The 27,273-nt window shown below is 37.8% G+C and overlaps 1 long non-coding RNA gene across 3 annotated transcripts in view; it reads left to right on the top strand.

Moving 5' to 3' along the window:
- The window catches only part of LOC122843924, a 53,940-nt gene that overhangs the window by 12,168 nt on the left and 14,499 nt on the right, over positions 1-27,273 (top strand). For 2 of the 3 annotated variants that reach the window (XR_006372797.1, XR_006372799.1), the window contains exons 4-7: positions 16,762-16,862; positions 20,758-21,047; positions 21,407-21,586; positions 22,330-22,419. This is a non-coding gene — a long non-coding RNA (uncharacterized LOC122843924). The remainder of the gene's footprint in view (positions 1-16,761; positions 16,863-20,757; positions 21,048-21,406; positions 21,587-22,329; positions 22,420-27,273) is intronic. The other variant, XR_006372798.1, reaches the window with a different exon arrangement.

Below are 27,273 nucleotides of genomic sequence, written 5' to 3' on the forward strand. Positions count from 1 at the left end.
TCGCTCTTAATTGTGTTGTCTCCTCTTTCTTTATGCCTGAATAAATACTTTCACTACGGGGACACAAATGTAATCTTTCTGCTTGGTGTGCATTTACATATTGTTTGCCTTTCTACATATCTCTCTCTCTCCCATACTCTCTCTGTTCTCCTCTTTGTATCCTTAAAATATTCTGCACACTCCTCAGCAGTTCCGCATGGCAGACACCCCTAATATAATCTGTGCGTCTGAATTCTAATTTATACCGTCAGGATAAAATAAATAGTCTGCAGTTAATTATGGGGAGGCAGCTCCTGGCTTTGCCAGGGTGATTTATGAAGTGCACGTAGGCATTCTGCAACACATTTTTCTTAATTTATTTTTAATCTGTCTTTCAATTAATTTTACTGCAAATGTCTTAATGATGGCAAAGGGTTTGTGTTAATGAGGCCTTTGTGGCAAAATGAACAGACACTTGTCCCTGCAGGTTGGAAGTCAGAGGCTTTGGGGATGAGGTCATGTAACACTTCACCTGCTACGTTCAAGTTCAGACTGTCTTTAAATAACGTCTTGTCCTGCACTGTAATTAAACTAAATGCAGATCTTTTGAGAATTTGGACTGTTTACTTCCAGATTTGAAGAAATGTTTTTTTTTTCTGCCTTACATGACTTCCTTCTGAGAATACAGTGCCCTATCTGTTGTTCCCAGTGATTGGCATTTTCACACCCACCACCACTGCTGTTTAAGCTGTTTCATTCAGCTGTTGTAAAAGAAGTGCCACTCTATTCTTGAACTCAGCCCATTTCCAAACGATTTTGACAATGCGTGATTGTCCAATTCGCACATCTTGCAGACTACTCACAAATTCAGACCATGAATAGAAGTGGTATTCACAGTGGAATTGTGTTGCTTATTTGTGACTCGCAATTTTACTGTAAAGCAGTGATGTAGTGAAGCTTGCCCTGTTAACATATAGTGACTGGGGTTGGGGACTGGTGGACGGTGTATGTGGACTCAAGCCCTTTGTTCACGGCACATTTGTAAGTCGTGACTCTTAACTTCTTATTGAAGAGGGAAAAAAAATTGCAGCTGCAGCTTCGAAAACAAAAACATACTTCTGTCTTATTCATCATTTCCGTCTTTCTTGTTAGGGACCATTGTTTTGTGGCCAACTCACATAGAGTGTTGTGGCAGAGACCTGGGCTTGCCAGTTTCTAGACAGATCATATCATAGTCTATCCCCAGTAGACTGCTTCACATTCAGCTCTCAGCATCAGGATGCTCTCATTCACTGCCTGCATATTCAGGCATTTAGCTCCCTTTCCTCCGATTGCCATCTCGTTCTGTTCTCTCTCTTTTTAATTTTCCCCTCAAAAAAAAACAACAAAAAAAAATCTCACATTAAGTAGCCAAGCATGGCTCAGTGCAGTTCCTCTCATGAAAGAGAAAGGGAATCGTTTCATTTCTTTTCCTCTCCGTCTCTGCGGCCTCTTCTCCCTGCTCATACACAGATCATTACACACAAAGGCCTCATTTTCATCTCCCACTGAGGGCACATGCATGGCTTTAACTAGTCAGCCACGCCATGACCATTGCTGGCAATCAATACCTGTGGTCAAGACTGAGCATGCAGTTCACGGTAAATGGGCCCTCCTGGTCCAACGATAAAACACCTTACACGCCACCCAATAAATTCCTTTTTTTCCACAGTCCATTGACGGAGTTAGGTGAGCTTAGATTATGTTAGAAGGAAAACCCACCGAGCTGGTGATCATAAGGTCATGACAATCCACAGGAAATATTACTTATCCAGAAGTTCAGTGTACGAGTTGACTTTAAAAGAATACATTGGATTTCCTAAAGTGAAGTACTGTAAGCATATCAGTAGTGCTTTCCTTATATCTAGTAAGCAAGTGCCATATCTGTCATGGCCGGCACAAGGATCGGACCAAAATGCAGACAGGAAAGTGGAAGTATCATAATAACATGAGAGAGAATCTAACATAGGTACCATTCTGCTTATATCGCAGAAAATACGTAGTTGCATCCCTGGATATTACTCATTCCTTTTTTAAAAAATGTGCTTTCAAGGCCTAATTTTGAATCATGATATCTAATTGTAATTTTGAAATTAAAACAGTCACTGTACTTTAATGAAAAGAAACCTCTAGTGATGATTCTTTGAAACACTTTAGAGACTACCAGTGGCATCAGGCTTTGATTGAGGAAAGTGTTAACTGAGCTCATGTTGAAAGCAGCAATGCAACAAGTCTTTATGGTTTCAACTGCCCTGTATGAAAACCTTACACAAGAAGAATCTATCCTATACCCAAGTGATCTAGCCAGTACCATACAGAGTCTGTAACTGTGCTCTTGATTATTCCAAGCACTTAAGATTTCAGAGTTTTCTAGAGTTGTTTCAGTTGTATCTAAAGTTATACCCCAGAGCAGGCGCAGGAGATAAAAAGCAGGAAAATTTTATTTAATAGGTGATTTAAAAAAATATATAGAAAAAGCAGAAATGTTACTCTAACAGAATTTCACAATTTCAGAAAACTAAGTGAACGTCCAAAAAGCTGAACAAGAATGTTAGATGTAAATCAGGAAAATGTATGTTGCAAATGTGCGACAGATGAGGCTGTATAGTTTCTCTGAACCTTTTGCTCTTACAGGTGGAGGAAAAATCAGTTCATCTGAAACTGCTGTTCCTTCTGCAAAAATATGATCACTTCAAATACGGTATGTGGTGATAGTTGGCTTCTCCTGGATTTTGGGATATCTAAAGGCTCTTCAATTTGGACTCAGAATTGCATTACACAATGAACTCAAAGAGTGACTTTTAGAAGTGTGGAGGAAAAACAAACAACTCTTTGCAGAGAAATTGTAACAAAATTAACTAAAAGCCAAACAATATCACAACGAAAAGTTGACAAGTTTGTCAGGATGGTTTGTCTTTCTCTGTTTTGCAGGTTCTGTGTTCTTAGTCACAGTTCAGTAGCATGAGATGTTATAACAAGATTTTGGAACCTAATTGAAGTCAGATAAGCTTATTGAATTAATTCCAGGTTTTGTGAAAGGATTGTTTTTGTTTTAATATGTGCACTGCCAGACTGGAATAGGTGATGTATGGATTAGGTTGGGTCAGCCTGGAGGCTGGAAGACTTGGTGAAAAAATAGATGTTTCTCATCTTGCTCTTTGCCTCCAAGGCTCTTGACAGGCTTGATCCCTACATTAACCAAATAGATAGCCAGCAACTTTAATTACCTTTGCATCCAGTCACTCCCTCTATCCACCATTCCCCACTTTGCTTGCACAAATCAAAGAAAGAGAGGGGTAGAATAAAGAAATAGCACAATTACTTATTTTGCCAGAGAGCAACAGCAGGCTGCCTTTTGCCAAATGAGTCTAATTCCAAATGGTTAACAAGATGTTTCTTTTTAATAGAGGCAAATCCATGTGACAGCAAATTGCTTTCCTGTTTGGGCTCTTAATGGTTTTCATAGTCTGCACTTCCAAATAGGCAGTAAACTCAGAAATTAATATTGCACACCCTGTTATGATGCAAATGTTGGTGAGAGACGAGAGCTGTACCTTCATCCAGAAACCTCTGATTAGATTCATAATTGTTCTACTGGGATGTTTTTTTTTTTTGTTTTTTTTTTTAGTTTGTTTGGTCTTATTCCTTTATCTGCTTCCTTTTGTCCACATTTTTCATTCTGGTTGTACAATCATTGGCACCCCTGATTTTCTCTGTGTTGCATTTTACGTCTGATTATCTTAAGTTGAAATATTAGAGAAGCGCATTCACTTGTCATTAAAATGGCAATCATAATAACCTTTGTGGTTGACCAGTAATAGATACAAATGTGATTCATTCACATAATTAAATAATTTTAAGTGTAACCCAGTGGATATTGTTATTTAGACAAATGCAAAAAATCAAAAATATAACCTTTCTGGTCCAATTGAATTTGTATTGCTTTTGCTGAGAGATTCTGCTGGACTGATATATAAATAAACTAATTTGAAGTGATACTGTAACCTTTAAACCAGGTTGTCATGTTAGATTCCAAGAAGGTTTTTCTTTAGAAATTTTTAAAGTCTTAAAGGGGGATATTGCTTATTTTCCAAATGCACAATCAAGTAACTGAGTTATTCTCAGTAGTTATGAAAATGCTATATATATAAATTTAAAAAAACGCAACAAATTTTACTGCGCATATATGACGCCTTGCAATTGGCCTTTATGTCTTTAAGAATCTTCTACCATTTCCAACATTTCCTATTCATCAAGTTGTCACAATAATGCTTCTCCATGGTTTCATTTCCGGCAGTTCTTTGGACTGAGAAGTAGTTTGTCTGATGAACTCAAGAAACACAAGATTTTGGGTATATGTGTTATAACATGATATAACAATAAAGAAAGTTGATTTTGCTTCAGTGCCCGACCCTTTTAATCAGAAGATGGGGCATTGGTTTTTAAAAAACATTCCTACTGACACTCTCTTAATAGACTGTCCAAAGGCAAGACAACGTTCAAAGCATTTTAGAACCTCTTCATTTGAGCAGTACTGCAAACCAGAACCTTTATCAGCAGTCTTTGACATATGTGCTAATCGCATTAATGTTGACTGTTTCTACTGAAAGAACGACTTCACTGTTATTTCCTTCTTCCTTCTATGTCATTAAAGAATGTCTTTATGGAAAGTAGATGTTGTAGCTATGTATGAATGTCATATAGTCTTCTGAGTCTTTGTCGTCCTTATTAAAAAGTAGAAGATTTGAGAATGCCTGGGCTCTGATTGGAGCAGCACCAACCAAATACACATCTAGCTTGACCTACAGACAGAAACCGCCAACAAATTCAGCTCAATCATCCTGTGATCGCTACCAGCAACTGAGGTTAAGTGGCCTGTGGTCTACATGCCTCGAGCACAGCAGCACTCCACATATCAGTCACATGACCATGGATAAACTGTACAGTCAGATTCCATGCTATATCACCATGGCAACTCTTCATATCTTCTCAGCACTCGCACATTTTCACTTGTCATTGGATCATATATATATATATATATATATATATATATATATATATTTATGGGATAGTCAGGAAGATATGGAGGAAAAAATAATTTGAGAATGTTAATGCATGCTTCTTTTAGGAACTAATAAGCTTTGTTCTCATTGTTTTCATATGTTTCTCTTATTTCATGGATACTGAGCCGTTCTGGAGAGTAGTTCTAAGTTTCAGTGTAGATTTAATTGGGTCACCCTCTCCTTCCATTCTCATTTTTTGCTCTGCCTTTCTGTAAAACCCAGCTTAATTAGACCTACAAGAAAGTGAAACTACCAGAAACATATTGTATCAGCCCTGCCTCTATTCCTATTGATGTTCTGTTTTTAGAAGTATTGATGATACAAACTATGTAATGACATTTACAATACTGCTGTAGTCGTTAATGGCGTTGCATGGGTTGGCTTGAGACTGTAGAGCAGCACAGACAGAAATGGATAAAAGGTTTTATGGAAATAAAAGATTCCTGAAGGCGGAGAAAGCAAGGCCTAATGACTGTTGTACCAACTGCTCCTCATTACCAAGGCCACTGCCATTGGGACCAGCTGAGATATGCTAAGTGGTTTAATGCCTTTAAAAATGGCTATGAGGCCTCACTGTTACATTCACTGACACCATTAACTCTCTGAAGTGCAAACAAAATTGTATTTTCTTTTCTTTTTCTCTCATCTTAGCTGGTTTTCATCAAGAACGCTGTCAGAAAATGGCATACTTGTACTGTATATACATGACAACTGTATATTTATGTTACACTGTGCTGTCTTGAGCGCTCCCATGGTTGCCAAGGTTCCTTGTCTCCCACTATAATTACAGTGAGAGATCTTCCTCATGTTTTATTACATTTATGAAAAATATTTCTTTTGTTATACAGCAGGAAGCAGCAGGAAGCTAAGCAAAGAATGTATTTGCTCCCACAATAACTTATTAGATTGTTAAACATCAAAAGTCATGTTCAATTCTTACATAGCAGCAACCAATTTTTCTTACATTGCTTTGGCTTAAATTGAGGCATTAAAACTGTTTTGCTGCATGCAGAAAAAGAACAAGAAATCTAAGCTTAATGTTTAGATCTATGTGAGTCCTGCGGGGGCTTAGAGGGCATCAGTGGAATTAACTCATTTGCCCACATTTACCAGAAGAGAGTAAGCACCTAATCCCAGCTTGCATTATTAAACATGATAGCACAGTGGTTTCTGTAAGACCACCGCACTGAATCAAAGTCTGACATGGGCTGATGATGTATGGATATATAATTCAGTGCATTGCATGGCCCTTGGAATGATTCTGCTCTCTTTTTTCCCCTTCCCTCCTAGCCAACTGACTCCTCATGCACAGACACATGCATGCAACAAACCACTCCTCATCCCCTGGAGGGTACCTGTGTTTTCAAAGTAAAGACCACTTAAAGAATAGCCCCAGGCGTCTTAATGCTAAAGTGCCCTGCATTACACATTAGATTCTACTGTACTCACCAGAAGCATAAACACTCTCAGTAGCCTTTGTCTCCTCTCAAGAACACCCCAAATATCTCAAAATGGTGGAAAAATACTATTACACAGACTTTCATATAGAACAGATAGTCTAGTGGGACATGCCCCATTAAAGACACAGTCCATTGGATAAAAAAGGACATGTCAAGAGTAAGAAAATGGTCTCTGCCCCATCAGACTTTTTAAATATACGTTATATATTGTTCAGCCACATTGTAATTTTTTAGTCCAAAATTGTTGTAAGAAGTCACATTTTGGTGAATGTTCATCAGTACTAAACAGAAAAGTGTTATCTAAATTTTTAATGACTCTTCCAACATGATGGCATTGTCTATATATTTTATGTGTTTGGGATGGGAGGAATGTTAGTGTCGTTAAATCAGGTTACCCTTTTTTGCATAAATAGCTGGCGGAGACATTTGATTGTCTCAATAGAAGCTGCAACTGCTCTGTCTCTAAATGTGTTGAAATGGAGGCGTGAGGAATGGCATCATTAAGGTAATGTGTTCAGGAAGCCAACGAGTTATGCTCTAACCTCTGCTGCTCAGTTCGAGATGCGGTAAATGCACAATGTAAGGTCACCTCTTAATCAGTGAGATGCAGCACTCACAAACATGCACACACAATGCTCCAATTACATTATGAAATGGCTCTCAAATGAGTCATCTGACATGTCTAGCTGTTTTTGTTCTTGCAGAGGTTATGCTTTGTAAGAGCAGATATGCATTGTTTATGGAATTTCTGCAGTTATTGCATGAAAACTAGCATGCTGTTCTATGTTTTATCCGCATAAAATGCTGTTACATTATCTCTCGAAACAGTAGATAGTGTTACTTGTTTATACACACCAAAGGAGCTCTATACTTTCTGTTTAGCAATTACTCTGAATGCCAGAAGCAAAGGCTATGATGAGAAAGCAATTTTTGCTATCTTTGCCCATGACAGGATCTCAGGGAATGATAAAATCCTCAGATTTCCCTTACGCACTTCAAATTTTCCTTGTCAGCCCTGGAGCCACAGTCAGCAGCTGTCTTTTTCCATAAACCAGCATCCTATGAAGTCTCTTGTCCCAATGTTTGGAGGCTACCAGCACTATAATGACCCTGCACTCTCTTGTCACTGTGTTCTCCAGTGTTTGTTTTGTTTGGTATGAAGGGTTTTCTGTGATGAATTTCACCTATCACTCTTGCCACTGTGGTTGACCAATGAGTTCTATGACTGCCTCGCCTGTGGTGTTTTTCTTTAATAAGTCCAGAGGTGAGGCAAAGCAAGCAGACCATCAGTCATCCTGCCAGGATCTTATACTCTGATTGCTATAGTTGCCTACCTCATGAACGAATGTTATTCTTCATGCAGTGATTTACATTACTCAGCTAAAATTCTAAGATTGCTGTGCACCGTTTTGCGATGGCTGGCACCGATAAATGTGGTGTTTTATTCTGCTCTGTGTTGCAACTTCAATTACATTTTATGTAATTGAAAGGTGTATTTGGGATCAGTCTTTTATAAATGAGCTCAACATACATACACAAAAATATGCAGTCTGGTTGAAGTTTTTATTTTTTTTCTCATTCCTCAACAAAAGCATTCAGACAAGGGATTTGATAAAAACTATTGGCATGTAAATGGTGTAATCCCTTTTTGTATTTCTGATAGAACCCTACCATCCTACACACCCACAAAATAGGTTCACTAGAACATTTGCATTCCTGCTCCCTGTTTCTGTCACAGTTCACCTTTGATGAGGACATTTGTGTGGCACAGCACATCTTATGGAAGTCCAACCTGAAAAGCAGCACTTGTGCCTTTGGGCCTCAGTTACACACCTCAGAATGGATCTTTATTTACAACACAGAACTCGGAAACAGCTGGTCAATCCATTTAGCCTAAGGCCACTGATTTGTTCCTATTTACTACAACAGCCAGAGAAAAGCCAGGGTATTTTTTCCTCTCTCCTTCCTATTGATCCGACGCTTAGAAAATCTGCCCCGCTGTCTAAACACTATTGATCCCCCCCTCTCAACGACAGGCTCTCGCACCAGTGTATAAAGGGACTGGATGAATTGAAATTTCATTTCCGACAACTTGTTCCTGTTATTTTTACCCTTTCTTTCAATAGTTGGGAACATGCACTAGCGGGCTCTGCTACTCAGAGAGTCGATAAGTGTTTGGCTCAGAGGGGAGACCAGGGATAAAGGTGAGACGCTTTAGATTACTTTAGTCAGTTCTTAAGAGCAGTATGCCATCACATTCAGTTACCTGCATGTTTGTGGTTTTTGGAGCTTTTCTTGGTTGGGGTGATCTAGGACAGGCAAGTTGTATTTTATTCTCGGACACCATAAAAACAGATATAAACAGATGTGGTGTTGCACCTTGATGATGCACCGTCCAACCTAAATGAATATTCTGATCAGCTGACTTTGCTTTTTATAAAGACAGTTGCTACTTGGGATATTTACTCCAAGTTAAATCATTGTATTTCTCAACATTAACATTGGCAAAATTTACAATTATACAACTAAAACAGAGCAGTTTAGATTGTATAACTCCTTCAAATTGATAGCAATTATACATCTCAGCTTTTGATTACTATAATAACGACCTTTCATACGATGATGGTGTGGTTCATTTCACCTTACCAATTAAGGTACCATAAACATCTTAATGATGAGATATAATGTTTATCTGGTAAAGATAAACACATGAACAGATGGATAGGAGAGCTATAGTGGAAAGTTACATGAAATGTTTACTTGAAGAAAAGTGCAAAATACGGAAATTCTCACACAGAACGGCTGTGTTTTTTAAGTCAACAGCATTCCCAGTGTAGTCATACAACACATGAACTGGAGTAAAAAATACAAAAAGTATGCAATGTATTCCTTCTTGTGATTGATATAGTGCATTTATAAATGTAGCTTTGTGTTTGTGCTTTTTTCTTTTCAATTTCCTTATATTAATGGTTGAAGCACATGGACGGTTTGGAAAAAAATCTGATAATTATGGGCTTCAAGCACTAAAATATTGTTATTGTAAGGCAAAATTACTATGTAAGCCACTCTGATGTCACTAGCTTCGGTATTTTATCATCTTACCCTTAAAGCCATACAAGAAGACTTCTGCAAATTAGAGTTACCAGTAATGACTGGTTGCTCCATCTGGGCCGAAGTTTGGAGCAGCTGAAGATCATTGCATCAAGACTGAGTGTTATGCGAAAAAGATACGTTCTGTTTTAATGAACATCAATATTCATGTAATAGTCTTAATACTACCCCACATTTAATTTTAGCCTCCTATTCATATTTTAATACGTTATCATTTTCACTATCATAATTCTTATTATGTTAACTGTAATTATTAGATTTATGACTAAATTATGGCTTTATTCCCAGAGGGCACATATTTTGCAGCAAACCCAATTTTTCCTGGAATAAAATGCTCCCAGTGTTTCGCCTCCCCCCCCCCAAAAGACTGAGCAGACACTGATAAAGATAAACATATAAACACCCTAGTGTGTCTGCCACTAGGCCTGTAAGACACTCAATCTGAATTGCATATCCGCTTTGCCACAGAGGTTGTCATAAGCTGTATTAAGAAAAATGGTCACATGGTTTGACATAAATTGGAAAATGACATTTGGAAAACGGGTGCCGCTGTGGAAATTAGAGATATTAAAATTATAAATCAGCGTCTTGAAGTGTGGAGGGTTGTGGTAGCATGAACTGCTTCTTCCCTGTGCTCCACTTTCTATCTCTCTTTATCCTTTGCCCTATTTCTCTTTTCATTTTTCGTCACAGATTTGGCTCTCTCTTTGGGCACCTCAATGTCAAAACCCCAGAAGTCGCTTCAGTGAAAATGGTTTAAAACGTAGCCACACAGGATGCTGCCCCAAAAGGAAAATCCCACCCTATTCTCTGGCTCTTGGAGTGTAGGATATTTCATGTATATGAACGTGTGTGAGACATGTTAGTTTGCAAATGTCCTCTAGAGCTGCATCTCTTCAGCTTATTGCACAACTCTCTTGGCGTAACCTGCAAATGGATCATCTCTGAGGTGTGACATGAATTATGCAGAAATTAGGTGTGCTGACACCTTTAAAAACAGACTCTTCCAATCCTCCACACGCTTCACCTCTGCTCTGTAGTTTCTGTCTAGGTGTTGAGCTGGAGAAAGCTAGGAGGCAGAACAAAGTACCGATTTTTGAGGTACATGTGAGAAGAATATTGGTAAATGCAGAAAAATTTAAGTGGTCATTGTATTAACAACACATAGAGATGTACACATGGGAAGTCTGCATGCATTTATCCTCATGTTCTTTTCATTTCTGATTTCCTCCACCTAACTTTCACACTGATACAAAAAATAAAATAAAATAAATAGTCCCCTCAGACTTTTCCTTATTTTGCTGTTTTGTATTTTTGTCTCACTTTTTAAGTGATCAAACAAATTTAAAAAATCAGACAAAAATAACATTTATAAAGAGTGGCTGTCATGAAGCTATTGTTAAAAAGGAGAAAGAATTTAAAATTCCATATGAACAGGACTTAAAATCAATAACATCAAGTATTGTACAGGTTTGCTTTGAATTATGTCAGCATGTGTGAAAGGGATCAGCAAAGGACTGTACAAGAGGGAATGTCTTCTACTATATGTGAAACGGTACAGAATGTCAACATTTTCAGATAGATTTTAGCCATTGATGATAGGAAATCAAATGTAGTGAAGTTATAAATAAAGAACAGTCTAGAATATCTGCACACATCATGTATAACATCTGAAAACCATATTTAGCACCTTCTTTAATTTTTGGAATAAAAGTGCTCCCAAAACAGTACTACTGTACCCAAAGGAAACTCAAAAAAAGAACTCATAACAGAACATAATCAGTCCTGCACAACACCATGGTCTTCTTAAAAAAGCAAGGGAGCAAAGGCTGCTACTACCCAAATATAGTCTTTTAAGCTTTTTTGAATCTGACTCTAGTTTTGTTTGCCATGTTCATTTTGCATTTTGGTTTTCAAAAAATGACTTTCTTTTTCCTTTTGAGAAAGAACCAATTAACTGAAGATGTTGCAGATGTTGTCTTTTGCTTCGTGGCAATTGATGAATTTGCTACTACATACAAGTGTTCATGCGTACCTTTGGAAACAGTTCAGGCCTTTTGATTGAGCTCAAAGAGCAAAGCTGGAAAAGGCTGGAAATGCTGTGGGCCTTTATGCCGTGACCTGCTGACCTCTGTCTTTTGAGAGAGAGAAAAAATCCCCAGCTTTCGAAGAGCTGCAGCTGTGCCCAATATGTTACCCATAAGACCTGGGTCAAAAGCTCTTTTCATCACTTGTAGAGGAGGAAAACATTCAATCTTCATGCCCTTGAAGGAAGAATGTTGGATTCACACACATTCTTTAGACAGTAGTCCAAAGAAATGTCCTCTTTATAGCATGTAGGTCACCTATTTAAGAGCAGTCATTGGCTCACACCTGCATTGCTCTGCATCCACAACATATACACACACTTTCTTGAATTTTAATTATTTATCTTTAAATGTCAGCTCAGGTTTACATTGTGTTTGCCATAGAAGCCAACTTATATTTGCACATCAATAAAGACACATCCTTACCGTAGGCCTTTAAAAGTTAGAAAAGTTTAATACGCTTGTTATGGCTTTCAAACTGAACAGATCTATAGGAACCTTAGCTTAAAAGTCTCTCCTGCATCCAAACTTGATTCCACTATATCACTGCCCATCCAAACACTGCTGTCTCCTTCAATATTTCAGCACTTTATGTACGTCTGCTTGAAATTTCAGGTCATCCTCTCTGTTCTATCATTGAAATATTCAAGGAGGTATTCTGGAGCAGTTCAAAAAGGAGATGAGGCAGTTGGTTTAGTTGAAGTTTAATGTGACTTTTACTATAGCTAAAAAATAGCTTGGAGGAGCTAATGTCTACTTGCAACAAATAAACCAAGGAAAAGCAACAAGGTTTCACAGTACTCCAAAAAAATAATCAGGATTTTATTAGAAAGGGTTTTGGTCATTTGTCCCATTGACTCTTCCAAGTATGTATGATTGGCGTTACTAATCAAAGTGAAACAGTAAAATGCATCCTATTGATGTTTCCTCTCACTTTGAATAAGAATATTCTAGATTCAAAATTTCTTCATCTTTATTATTAATAATTTAAAAACATCCAGTGATGAGTAAGTTGCATAAATTACAACTATAATACAAAAAAAACTAATAGAAAAAACTTTAAATTTTTTTGAAGTTAAAACTATGGGACTATTTTTTGCCATCAGAAGAATATAACTAAAACCAGTGAAGATCCCCTGGGTCTTCACTGGTTCACTGTGGGTGGCAAGAATCCTGTTAAGTGGATTTCACAGTGTGGTATGATGGGCATTTTATTCTTTGTTTGGCTTTTCCTTTTCAATAAAGCTCATGTGTGGATATTCACATTCATCTTTTGACTGCACGATCTAATTCCAAACATTGCAGGGTTAAAAAAATAATTATAAATTGTGACAATATCGATAGAGTTATACGTATTGTTTTTAATATTTTTGGGCCACCAATGAATTTCTATTCAAAAAAAGGACATATTTTATGATCATACAGAATGGAAGAGTAGTACCTAGAAAACCCAGTTTCTCGAGGCAACTGCTCTAAATGTCTTGATCAGAATATATTGGAGGTTTCAGAATTAATATTAGAAACTGATTTGATAGACAAACCTTGCTGGCAAGTTTTCAGATCACCTCTGTATTCCCCAATACATGAGGCGCGTTGCCAAAGTCAAGTGCTGAGTTCTGAAATGATGTGTTTTTACAGCACAGTTCTGCTCTGCCTTGGGATAGTAATAAAGCTCGGCCTTCAAACCACAGCCAAGCGCCACTTACTGCTGAGTGCTTCTCTGGTGGTTGGGTGAGATTACTCTCAAAACAAAGTGTGGACAGGTTGATTAATAGAAGGGTCTGCAGAGGTGCATGCTGCAGTATATTTTCACACCCGGCAAACACTTGCTCATTTCTTTCACATGGACTTTTATGGGCTGATCCTGTCATTGTGTGAGTTTGTGACTTCATAAAAATGGCTCCTTTCTTTGACGGTCTTTCAGTAAAAACGTATCAAAGCTCCTACAGACTTCTTGTTAAAGTATCATGGGAGCAAAGTGTGACTTTCGGGCAACAGCATTTACATATATCAGACTCTTCTGCATAACTTTGGGGAAATACATCTTCAAGCTCTACTCTGCAATCTTTTTCAGACAGGTGTAAGATACATAAATAATGCTATCGCTACTCTATTTATCCTTTGACTGATCCAGATTATATATTTATAATATTGCACTCAAAATCACTATCCCTCTTTCTTTTACATGGCAGCATAACTGTGAAAGATGGACTTACAGATGGATCTGGTATACAGCATAAGAAGCTGCTGTTGGTGTTCTTAAAATAAAAAAAAATCCCAACCATGTGTATAGGGGGCTCAGATCCATTACATTTTAGGAAACAGAGATGCGTACTGTACAGCCTATAGACTGTGTGTGATGGTTTTACATGAACTATGGGGTTACTTGGTGGATGAATGCAGCCAGGGGATTGAAAGAGGGAAGTTGCTGTGTGGTCAGGCCATCATCACATCAGGTCACAGGGTTCTAATTAACATCAGCTTCACCAAAGACTGCAAATCAGTAGAGCCACAAAGCAAATGAGTTTTTTTTCTCCCTCCTATGGTGTTAAAATGCATGTTATTCTTGTGTTTTTAATTAACAGTTTGTGCTTGGAAAGCATGTTAACAGTAGCCCTTAATGAGCTTTTTTCAATTAAACCACAGTGTGGATAAAGGGCAACTTACTTCCATGTTTGCTGGTGCTTAGTTCTTTATTGTAGTACAAGGAGATTAGTAACCAGGGTTTTATTTCTTGTTCAGTATTTATATGCATTAGATGACCCTGAGAAGGAATGACTCAAGACTGGTAACCTGAATATAAAGCGTTTTATTGTTTGTTTTGCACTCATATTGGTAGATTAAGCGTTTAGATTATACCTCATCTAAATTACCCAATTGTTATTGTTTGTCATGGATGATATTTTTATAGACTACCATAACAGACTTTATACATCAATAAAATAGAAATAACTATCATCACTGATAAAAAGCAGAGCTCCTCGAAAACTGTGTTCTTGTTCGTACAGAAGCTTGAACTAGCTGCACACCAGAAAAACAACAAAATAAAAAAGTTATCTCCTAGTGAGATAACTTGGAGATAACTAGTTACAAGTTATCTTGAGAAGATACAGGTTTAGTCCAGAAAGAGGTACTCTGTATTGACATACATCAAGCTAGTATTTTAGCATGGTACATAAATCTGACTTTATTGGATCATCATTACCTGCTTCTGATTATTTTATAGTTATCAAATTCAGATAAATGTTTGATCATAAAAACATGGGCTTGAATGAATCTAATGAGTGATCCTAAATTTAGAGGTAGACGAAATCCTCAGCCGACTCGTGTCTTTCATTCAACAAACCTTAATTAGCTAGTAGCAAAGATTTCTCAGTGTGTCACAAAGTTCTGCTATAACTTTCTAACATGGCCCATTTGCTTTAATCAGGACGTTCAGTGTGGTTGTAACTCATATTATTCAGCTTCCTTCAAAGAGTTGTAGATGCTGAAGGCTGTGGGCAGAAAGAGCCCAACATCTCACTGCTGTTGTAAACATTGTTACCTCAGATTATGTTGTTGTTGATGACCCCCACTTTAATCTTCTTCTATTGGAGCCACTTACATCTCTACTCAGAATAGACCACCAGGATTAAAATGTAAAAAACTTTTGCCCTCTAATTATTTGTCAGCTAGAGTGGACAGATTTAATATTCAGAGCAGGTACAGAGCCTTTTATGGTAGAAATGATGACCTTCACATCCCTCTCATTTTTTATATTGATTGACCCAAGCAGAAAAGACTCTAGACTGTTTTTGTGTTGAACCGCTGTTAAAGCAAATGTTAAAGGGGAGAATTAATCTCTTTTGGGCCTCATAAAGGTCTGCTTCTTTCTCACTTTTTAGATGTTTTCCTTTTCAATGACTTACTGAGGTTTTGGAGTCCCTTTCCATGGCAGCCAGGTCCTTTCTCTTTTATTTATTTCCCGTAGCATCTGGCTGGTCAGTTATTTGTTTTCTGTGGTGTCCTTGTGTGTTTATAAATGGGAGAGGCCTGTCACTTCAATGCTGAAAGGATGTTTTGAGTTGCGAGAAAGATTTTTATTTATTTAATTTAGGTGAAAGGAGAGTGGTGAATAATGCATCTCAACCTGCTACATGTACTGTTTTTATCATTAGCATGCAGCCCAAGTTATCTGCAGAATACTTATGAGTACCGGCGAAATGTTTGTGATGTTATTTATTTATGTTGCTCCCTTCAATTATTCATTTGTTTATTTATTCATGGAAGAACTAACTGAAATTGGAAAATTCATTTTTGCTGAAGGGCTTTTGGCCTCTCTCTATCCCCTCCCAACGCAAGGGGGAGAAGAGGAGGGGGGTTGCACATCATGCTTGTTAGTAATTGCTCCTTTGGACTCACAAGAGTCACTTTTACTCATCCAGAGAGGTCAGCAAACCAAAAGGAAGAAAAATTAGTGAAAGCTAAAAACAGGTTAAAACATAGAAAACACCATGAGACTCCAGATGACGGTAACATAAAACTGATGAAGAAGTGGTCAAGAAAGTTGTGAACACCCAGAGAGCACTCCACAGGTTTAATCAAAGGCAGCGGTTCAGATTAAAGGAGAGCATAATAAAAACTGTGGCTGCCGTTACTCAGGTTCGTGCTCCTGTGACTTCTTCACAGTATTGTGTTTGCTGTATTTTGTTTAATTGTATGGTCTGGGATTTTGTTTAATTTCACAGTTCCGCAAACATTTAATAATTATTTCTGAGAAGTGATAACAAATCACTGAACATTAAATTGTTGTGTTTCTGTGTCTGAGCAAGCATGAGCCTCATGTCACAAGTAGCTAACAGAAAATAATTTGTAATTAGGTTTTTGTGCTAAAGAAAAATGTGTGGTGTGCACACGTCAGCGTGTGCACACCAACACACACACAGAGGTGTGTGTGTTGGTGTGTCTCTATGATTTACATTCTAGGCCTTCATTTTGACAACATTTTGATAAGTTTCTGTTTTTTTCTTTTTCTTTGTTTAGAGGATAGCAGTGCAGACAGGACTGGAGTCTGACTTAGCGCTAGAGGCGAGAAAACAACAAAATGATCAGAAACTGACCTGAGAGAAACATCTGCAGTAAAGGTAGAGTAAGTTCATTCATGTCTCATACATTCATATTTGAACACCCTTGAACTCCCTGTTTCTGTTTCTAAGTTCTTCAATATCTAAATTTGCTAAGATAATGGATATTTTGAGGGGACATTTTATTTGTTCTTGTTTAAGTTTTTACATTCACTACAAGCACTATAATGAAGTGTCAACAGCTGTAAGAAGATTTTTCAGGACCTGTCTTGTCATATGGGCATTTTCCTGATAAAATTAAGTCATTGTGCAGGTAAAATATTTGTATAAAAAAAACTAATCTTCAATATTCATCTGCAGATGTGAGGAAATACAAATTGATGTTCACTGCCTTTATTGGCATTGTTTTCTGCATCTATTTTCATCAGGCCGTTTTAGTTCATTTTCATTTTAGTTCATTTTAGTATGAAACAAACTTCTTAAATTCTCATACAAAATCTTAGCAGCCTTTTCCATATAAATATTTTACTTTGAATAAACAATTTTTCCCTTCTAACAACACATTTATATATATATATATATATATATATATATATATATATATATATATATATATATAGATATATATATATATATATATAGATATATATATATATATATATATATATATATATATATATATATATATATATATAATGAAATGATACAAATATTCATTCTGTAGAAATCTTACACCATAAGTAAGATTTATATGTTTTGACAGTTGTCACCCTATTTTCTATGTAAAGAAGAAATATCAAAGTACAAATTCAGTTTAATTTACTTTTACTAATTTAGTACCAAAATTGCAACTAATGTCATTCTAAAGGCACTGGCAAATGAATCAACTTCAATTTCAGTTATAATGGTTCAAATACTAATCAGATTAATTGTTTTCAACAAAATACAGATTTTCCTGAAAGTTTTCAATCTTCTTCTACTTAAAATGTAATGCAATCAATACCAGTACATCACATATTGCCATGTGGTAAAAAAAATTAATAAAAAATCATGTTTAGATTTTTCACTTATTCTTTTGGGAGACACTGCTTGCTAATGTCTGCTTTGTTCCAAGATTAAAAAACCTTTCTGAAAATTCAGAATTATACAGGTGTGGACAAATAAATGGCAGAAGCACATTTATTACATAGAAATAGGTTTGGAAACATAATTTGTAATGTTGTGTATTCATAAAACACCATTTGCATTATGTTTTTGCCTCAGACAAAAAAAAGGCCAGTTTCTATTTCTCTGTTGTTTACAGCTGAATTCACTTAATTTAATGAGGCGCGGTATATAAAAGAAGTGCAAATGTGTTTAAAACCTGTCAGCGTCATTGTTATCAGAGACAACTTCTGTTTGTTGTCATCACAAATGGTGATGGTGTTTTGAAGAACTTTGAAATATTTTGTTCCAATTTCAAATATCTTATTAAAAGAATGTTCACTATTCCTAAATTATACTTTTCATACTTTGTTTAATCCTCTTATGCATGGTAACTAAGCAAGCAGAACTAAAACTGAAGTTCAAACAGGCCTCAGATGATTAACCTTTTTCAGTGTCTCTTTCGGAGACAAATCTCTGATGAGTGTCTCTTAGCTACTGCTGTCATACAGTTAAGCCTAAAATGATTTGAACCCTGGCAGATTTTGATTAAAAATGTTCATTCAACCAAGAAGCTTGTTTTTGACAGGAAATGACGCAAACATCTCTCAACAGATAATAAAAAAAGCTCTCATTAATAGAAATTTAACAAAGATATTATATACCTATTTTTGTTTTATTTATAAATAGTATGTTAATACCATTCTCAATAAGTGATGGAGAAACTACTATTGGCATTACAGGAATCAAAGGCTTTTTTACATTTTTTGCGTGTTTCCGTTGATATTTTTATCATTTCTGTTTGCTAAGTAGTTTCCACTTTTTTAAGGTGAGAAGGCCTCTGTGTGTAGACTTGTTTTTCCACTGTCAGTTCAAGAATTGAAGACTTAAAATATGCGCTCTTAAGAACAAAAATGTCAAAAGATTTGCGTGTTGACCTTGAAGTATAACTCAAAGACCCCAGACAAGCGCTGGAACATCTCATAAAGGATGTGTACAGTGTTTTGTATTTCTAAAATCTACATCATGCATTTTCCCTGCCACATGCATGCCACTTCCATGCCCAATGCAGAAGCATTTTCAGAAGATCTGCATTTCTTGCACATACAAGAGCATTTATTGGTGTGAAAATGCTTGTCTGGACAAGGGTTGTTTTCTACCTCAGTGTGCTATTTCAGAGAAATGTCTGTGTATTTGTATTAGAACTAATGAACTATACTAAAAATGCAGTAGAAGTGGGTCCCATGAGGCTGGTCAGGTGTGTCGTACTCTATTCTTCAAGATGTCAGCAAATGCAGCACTGCCACAGAATGAATATTTGTATCATTTAATTAGGCCACACTTCATTTATTTTAATATTGTTTATGCACCTTGATTGTTTCTCAATATATACTTTCTAATTAACTTGGATTGATCAAAATGCATTGATTCTGTATCCTTATTAAATAACCTCCTCCCAGCTCTCCTTACTTATTTTTCATAATTAATGTTAGTTCGTGGCTGTGGAGAAGGGCACCGCTAACAATGTTGGATTTTAATGTACGGTAACTACATTCAAACTAATTTGGAAAGAGGTGGAGATTTGTGATGTGATAGAAAAGTGAAAAACAAAATATCGAACAATCACATAAATCACCAGAACATGACAGATTAGCTTAAGATCATGTCGTTTTTGTCAGATGAGGTCAAGTCACCAATGCCATCCACCCATCAGCATTGACCTTAACTGTTGGAGTCACTGCATACTTACATGCAAGCAGGCTTACACACATGCGTTCACGCCCGCTTGCTTGGACAAAATGCCATTTCAAACCCAGCGGGCTCTTTAATTTTGATTGATGACTCAGTTTATCTTTGGAATAACAGTCCACTGATTTGTCGCACCACCTTGGTAGCAGCCTCCTTCCCTCTCCCCTCATCCTCAACCCTTATCCCCATCACCCACCCCCGCCCCATACGAAAATGATATTAGAAACAAAATGAGATCTGAAATTTTGTGTTTGACAAGCAGCTTGGTAAGGGGGATTTATAGGTGGGCTTAATCCATGGAAATTTTATGCTAATAGTACTGCTTGCCCAGCAATCTAGTTGAAAATTAATCAGGGGGCTGGATGGAGAAGACGGGAGGAGAAGAGAGGAGAAAAGAGGGGAGGAGATAGGTTACTCCATAAACACCCTTCACCCTCCTCTCCCTCCCTCCCTCCCTCTCCTCAGCTCTGAATCTCATCAGAAATAGCCATGGGGTGTTGTCTTTGTGATGGGGTGGGGAGAGAAATGGGGAGTCAGAAAATTACACTGCAGCTTAGCACTGATTGATGCAGTAATGTATGCAGCAACGTATGCAGCCATGCAGGGAGCTGCCGTATTATGGATTAGAGCTTCCCTTTTCCAACAGTCCCCTCCTGCATGACAGGAAATACATATTTAGCCATGGATCCATACACACAAACACACACACTTCTTAAAAACCAACTGAGTTTTGCTCATATTCTATTTACCTTGTTTAGCCCTTGGTGGTGCATCCTTTTGTGTGCAGTTAGCTTTGTATAGAAATGGTGATTCAGCCTTTGTTGGTTTACTCTTTCCTCTGTCTCGTCACATCTTCCACTTTACACACACAGACTCTCTGCATATTCAGTCCTTATTCTCCCTTTACCCTCAGACTTACCATTACGGTTACTCACTAATGAAGTCATTATTAGATTTTACTGGTTTTAAAACAACACAATTAGGACTATGGCCTTAATGATGTTTTCAATTTAAATGCAAACTAATCGCTTTCTCCCACTTCTCTGTCTCATTTCCTCTGCAGGCTTGCAGCTCAGCAGGAATGAAGAGAGTAGATGAATCACTGAATTGTTTCATGGGCATGCGGGTGTTTTTGGTGCCATTTTTTTCTTAACCGTGTTGCGAGCCAGCGTGATTTATTATTTTTACCCTAAGAGACATCTGTTACACCATTCCCTGTTTTTGTAATGCATCATCAGCCAGAGGAAAAGTAATATTATCCAGCCTGGGATATTGCACTCTGGAGTCTAATAATCTAATGTATACTAGGGCTGTTGTCATTAAATTGCCAGTGGAGCTGTTGGAAGATGCTGGGTAAGTACACATCTTTCTGTCTCTGAATTCCCACCAATATTTGTGTTTTGTCCTGCTCACACACAAATTATTAGACAACCTCAGATTTCCACATGCAACACCTGGGTATGTCTGCTAATGATGTCTTTGTCTTACAGAAAGTGAATTGACACTGAGCTCCAGGAATGCTGGAACGATTAGGGGTCAATAATATCACACTTTGTTTTGAGATTAGGGTCATTCGGTTATTTAAAATACAGTCTATTAGGTCACTGATAAAGGAAAATACATCACTCTCACTCAGATTGCAAACTTCAGAGCAATACATCTTTATTTTACTATGCCAACTAAATAAAGTGGACTTACTCTTTCTTTTCAAGTGATTCAGGTAGAAAAGCTGTGTGGAGGCTGGTAGGAGACAGACAGGAGACATTGATGCTAATCAACAATCTCTCCATGGACATGAAGTGGCGGCCCTGCCTGACTACGAGCATGCTTTAGTTCTTATTAAGGAGAAAGGAGCCAGTGATCCACCTGAATATTCAAGCGAGGTCTGCAAGGTGAAGGGCAATACACGAAGCCGACGTTGAGCTCCATTATTTATCCATCTCAAGTGACAGTAGCCTTCTGTTTCTATAGGTCAGAAGTGTCTCTTTCCATTTTTGTAAACCAAGCAACATCATTTTTCTTTTGCACAGACTAAAGCATATTAGCTTTTTCTTTACCTTCATAAATTTGTTCAGCTGTCTGCCAGCTGTAATCTTGTATTTGTGTTGATTAACCCGCTGCCCCCATCTTTTACACTGTACATTTTCCCTTAAAAATTGTTGTTTCAGGTGAGCAAAACAATTGGGCAAATCATGACCCAATGCCATCTTCCTCTTGGTAATTGCAAACTTTTACTTACACAATAAAATTATTTTGTTTAAAAAAGAAAACCTGTTTCTGCAGCTCTCTAGACTTCTAGGATCCTTTGGATTGGCTGAAAATTTGTAGCTACATGGCTGAATAAGTAGAGAGTTTGAAGTGTTGAAAGATGTGTGTTAACAGGCAGACAGCAATTGTTTGTTGAACCAAAAGTTCAATGTACACTCTTCTGTTTTGTAGAAAGGGAGCATGTAGATTTGATTTTCCTTGGACCCACAACAAAAGCTTTTGAGATCAAATGTGCGAAAGAAAACAATATTCTAACCTGACAACAAAGCCAAGAAGATGGAAACTTGATCTGAAATATTGCAGATCATCCAGGTTGCAGGTTGTCAATGCACTGCTAACCTCATAACGTTAATGCTCCTGTCTTTAGCAGAGCAAGATACAGTGTGCACAGCTCTGGACTGATCGGCTCCTGTTCCTCTCAGCCATATTCAAGCCTTTTGGAGTGCAGCTGACTAAGGTACAACCTTCAGAAAGTTTTTTTGCTTTTCGTAAAGCTGTTGCAAATTCTTCTTCTGAGTTTTATTTTGAAGTCTTCATTAGTGCTAAAACGTCAAATTGGAATAATTTTGAGCATTGCAATCATAGAACCTGTCCCACTAAGTATCTGCTGCTTATTTTTTATATACAAAAATGTTTTACAAAGCACATTTGATTAGTTATTTATTATGTAAGCTTTTGGCAATGATAAAATCTATTTGGTTTAAGATAATCTGCTTTGTTGGAGTTGAAAAAGATATTTGATGCTTTCAGAACATCCAGAGAGAAAATCTTTGGTTTCTAATTCTAGAAATACAACATTATGCTCATCCTTTGATTTTGAGATTAATCTCATGGGATATTTTGTGGTTGTCTAATATGGTAAGCAGTTATAAAATCTGCAGGTAGACTTTGTTGTAATCAACAGAACTGTGAACCTAACATTTCCCTATAGCCAAATAAAGGTGCCCACTGAGAAAGGCCCTTGCATTTAAAATCTGTACCCACAGCAGTGACTAATTGTTTGTTATGTCAGGGCTCGTCGGGCCTGTTTGCCTTTAATGGAGTGTGGTGCGGTGATCCATCAGCCTGTCGAGGTAGCCTGATGTCAGCTGAAGTGGTTGTGTGTCAGTGGGGCGACTGCACCGTAGATGTGTGATTTAGTGCCCGGCTTCTTGTGCTGCCTTGTGCCTTTCCCTCCAGCCTTGCACTGAAGCCCACTCTTCTCCTCTTCCTCCCTGTCTTCTCTTCTCACACCAGATTGATTACCTGAGCAACTGGCTCATGACACTCGTCATCTTCTGGCAACCTTTTAGTGCCGTTTTATAGATGGTTAGTGCACCTCATTTGACTATTTATACATCCGCAAGTGGCCATGAAATATAGATTTGTCTTGATGGGTGTCAACATCGTAGCTATGCAGCTGGAGCACGGTGACACCTCATTATTTTAATGGTGTAAGATGAAGAGGCTCCATGGCGGGGAGTCATTTTCAAGCGTTGCTAAATGATACTGTTTTTGTTTTCATTTAATATTTTGAGTCATATTTTACTCCCAGCAGTAGGATTTTGTTTTCACTGCATTTGGTTTGCACCCAGAGTCGGGTTTAGGATGAGGCAGAGATGTAACTAACCATGGAATAGAACACAATGAGCCTTTTTACTGCTCTCTCTTTGTCTCAGTCACCAAAAAAAAAAAAAAACACTCTTTCTATGTGAATGTCAAGGTGGTTGTGACGTGTGACCTGTCATGCAGGCGCACAGATGAACGTATTTTACTCCATTCACAGCCAAGGTCTCAGAGGTAATTAGGTGGTGGCACCCACTCAGTGCGATGTGCTGGTTAATTGAATAGTTAACACATCTGAGGCAGGCCTGCACAGACTGGAGGTGACACCTGTCAGGGAGTCGATCCCTACCGACCCAGGACATTTCCTGCTCTGCCTGATACATATGTCATCTTTGAGGAAATCCCAAATTAGCGGCATGCCACTGAGTGAGTGCAGTGCAGCAGGTGTCCAGATAGCTGGAGGCTGGAAAAAGGCAGGCACTTCTGTGCTCTGTCCTTCAAGACAATATGTAAAGCTTGGAGCACCTATCCTTATTTAACCTCGGGGCATTTCCATGGTGATGTGACAGGACAGTGACAATGCCTTGTGTGTGTGCGTGTGCGTGTGTGCGTGTGTGTGTGTGTGTGTGTGTGTGTGTGTGTGTGTGCGTGCGTGCATGTGCTCACTTCACCTGGCTCACTCCCAGCCCAAGGCATCCAGGAGTGGAATATACATCATGGTGAGATCCTTCCATCTCAGAAAAGATTTGTCAGGCATTTATGCTGCTGATTGCAGAAAGTTAATTGTTTAGTAAGTGACACTTACTGTAGTGACTCTTAAGAACATTTTGCAGCTGTATGTGTCTTTGCTGAGCAATTCTTTTTAAGAGATTTTAGATTTTAGCAGACAGACAGTTGACTGCAGGCACTGGTCCCATCAGTGGCCAATATAGTCAGACAGAGATAACAGTTGTGGTTAGAGATGGTTTTCCACAGTTGAGTGAGACCTGGAGGCAGCTCACAGCCATACCACTGAAATGGAGCTCACAGCAAATGGAACCAATACCAGTTTTCTGCAAATTAAATGAGCAGTCGGCTCACTCACTCACATGCACTCTGATGCATTTCTCTCCACTGTAGTCGAATATATGGATTACTACACTGAGCATAGACAAATCTGTTGAAAATCTAGAAATCTATATAGAGAAAACAGTATCATGCAGCTTGATTGCATTATGTCATCAATATAACATGTAAAGGCCCAGCAGGCTACCATTCAGACTAACTGAATGGCCTGGAACGATGTAAGATATCTGCATTCAGTCGGAGAAATTATCATACAGTAAGTAGAAATGACTGCAGTTCTAAATGCTTATTACCCAAATTCAGTGTATTTAAGGTATGATGTCTTAAGTCTTTTATTATTTTCTGTCAAACTATAATATCTCAATTTATTTTCTGTTGTTTTTGCCTTACTCTCACATCCCATCAGTCACTCTTCATCTAATGTGGTTCAAAATGGATTAAATCATGGAATGAAAAGGAAAGATGATGATTGAAATCATATTAGTTTGGTGGAGAAATATGAAAGACAGTGTCAAGGTTGTGTATATTGTGATCTACTCTGGTGCCCTGTTTGTGAGACGTTCACCTTAAAACCTCTAAAAGGGGGACTCACAAGTGTCCTTTGAACTTTAATCACCTCAACTTCTGCTCTTTGTGCAATAAACAAATCCAAGCAACAATAATACAAACTGTTTCGAAAGTAAGCATTTATCCTTTTTCACAGCACTTGGGGAAATACTTGAACTTTGGTCTTTATTTATTATGACCCTTTGGATTTGTCAGGTGGAGACCACAAATTTCAGGATGGCTCCTGTTGTTATACTGCAACAAAGATTGTTGTACTGTAATTGACTGAATGCAAATCTTTTGTATTTATGTCAAAAGTCCAGTTGACCCTTTATGAATAAGAGTGGAGATGCCAACATTTAGATCATTTAGCAAAGTTTGTCAGTTTGCTGTCCTGTTCAATTGATCACCAGCATAAATAATAGTCATTGGACTGTTGATTTAATGATAAAAGTTTTTAAATGTCTGAGTTGACCAGTTTTTTCTTGGCTGTTTGAGTCTTCAGTTGTCTCTCTCCCATCCCATTTCCTGCATTTCTCAGCAGCTTTGTGGGCGTGTGGGGCTGTGGCTCAATAGGCAGATCATTCCAGGTCAGAGTCCTCTTGTGCAATCAGGTGTTTAACTGGCCTGCTAAAGTGGGACAGGAGCATCTTAACCAGCACATTGCCAAAGGTCTGATGTTCACTCAGCCTCTGGGACTGCTGTGAGTAAACGCGCCACCTGCCAATAGGCATTAGTGCGGATTTAGTAATTAAGTGATAGGGTGAGGACTAAATTGGGTGTTTGTGGGCTGGCAAGCCACCCCAAGGTCCCTTTAGCCATGCAGATAGGGGATTCTAATTGCCAGGAATATTGATCAGACGGGCGAGGGGGGCACGCAGGGAATTCACTAGCCATCGATTAGCTGTTACTACACCTCACTTGTCAATGGAGGAGAGAGGTGAGCATTGGAAAACCTCCAGGCTTTTCCCACAGTATCCTTCACCACCAGCAGCATCTGACACGCATCCAAACACTATCGGAGCCTGTGACACAGCATGCTTCTGTAGAATTACTGCATTGATATGCAGAGTTACTGCATATCAATTGCATATCTGAGAACCAACTTTATTTTCACATAGGTGACTCTATAAATGAGACCAGTAGACATTGAGACCAGTAAAGTGGTTGTGCAAGTGAGGGAATGGATGAGCATGCATGTGTTCAAAGTAAATCTGTACATGCACAGCTTTTTTTCTGCCATAGAACTGGTCTCCATGAGTTTTTAGGATTGTTATATTGTTCTTAGTTAATGAATTGAAATGGGACTCTAAATTTGCATGTCCTTTGATAGTTGATTAGTTAATTCACCTAAGGAAACTTTTCTTTCTGTGCTTTAGAGCCTTCTTCTTTGACTCTGAACTTGTTGTTTGCTCTACTGTTATTCATTAGCACCTCGAAGAAAAAAACATAAAAACATCAGTTAAGATTTTTAGATCGCTTCTAAGCTAAATTTCAAAGCCTTCGCACAGTTGGTTGTAATAAAGGAGATTTTATCCAATTTGCCTTGGATAAAATCGAAGGCAAGTTGGATTCTTGTCAATATCATATAATGACAAACAATTAAGAGAGGGGTTTGATTTTGGGATGTTGATTTTGGGAATATGCTGCCAGTTGAATTGAACGTTGCTATTGTACTTTTTCCCTATAATGTGAAAAAAAAAAACAACTTTGGGTGCAGAAGAAAAAGAAAAGACAGTCTGAAATCCAAATGTAAAGTTTGGAGTCAGCTGCTGCTGCTTTAGCCTTGACAGCACATGATAAAGAAATTACATGAATTCTAGTAGATTTCTCTCTCATTCCTAAGCTCAGACACAATTTCAGAAATACAGTAATTCCCCTACAGATTTATTTATTTATTTTTTATTTATGCTTAAATATACTAGATTGCCCAACAAGTTATACTAGTATTTTAAAATAAGCAGGGAAAGTTTAAAAAGTTAATCTGAATTGAATTTATGTCCAGACTTTAGTTAGGTTGCTCAAAAATTGTTTGTTTGGGTTTTACGAGTCTTTCCTAATCTGCTTCGGATCATCGCTCTGTTGCATTACGAAGTGTTACTAGACTTAAGGTCCTGCACTCACAGCTGGACATTCTCCTGCAGGATTTTCTGAT

The sequence above is a fragment of the Gambusia affinis genome, linkage group LG02, assembly GCF_019740435.1.
Source record: "Gambusia affinis linkage group LG02, SWU_Gaff_1.0, whole genome shotgun sequence".
Taxonomy (NCBI): Eukaryota; Metazoa; Chordata; class Actinopteri; order Cyprinodontiformes; family Poeciliidae; genus Gambusia; species Gambusia affinis.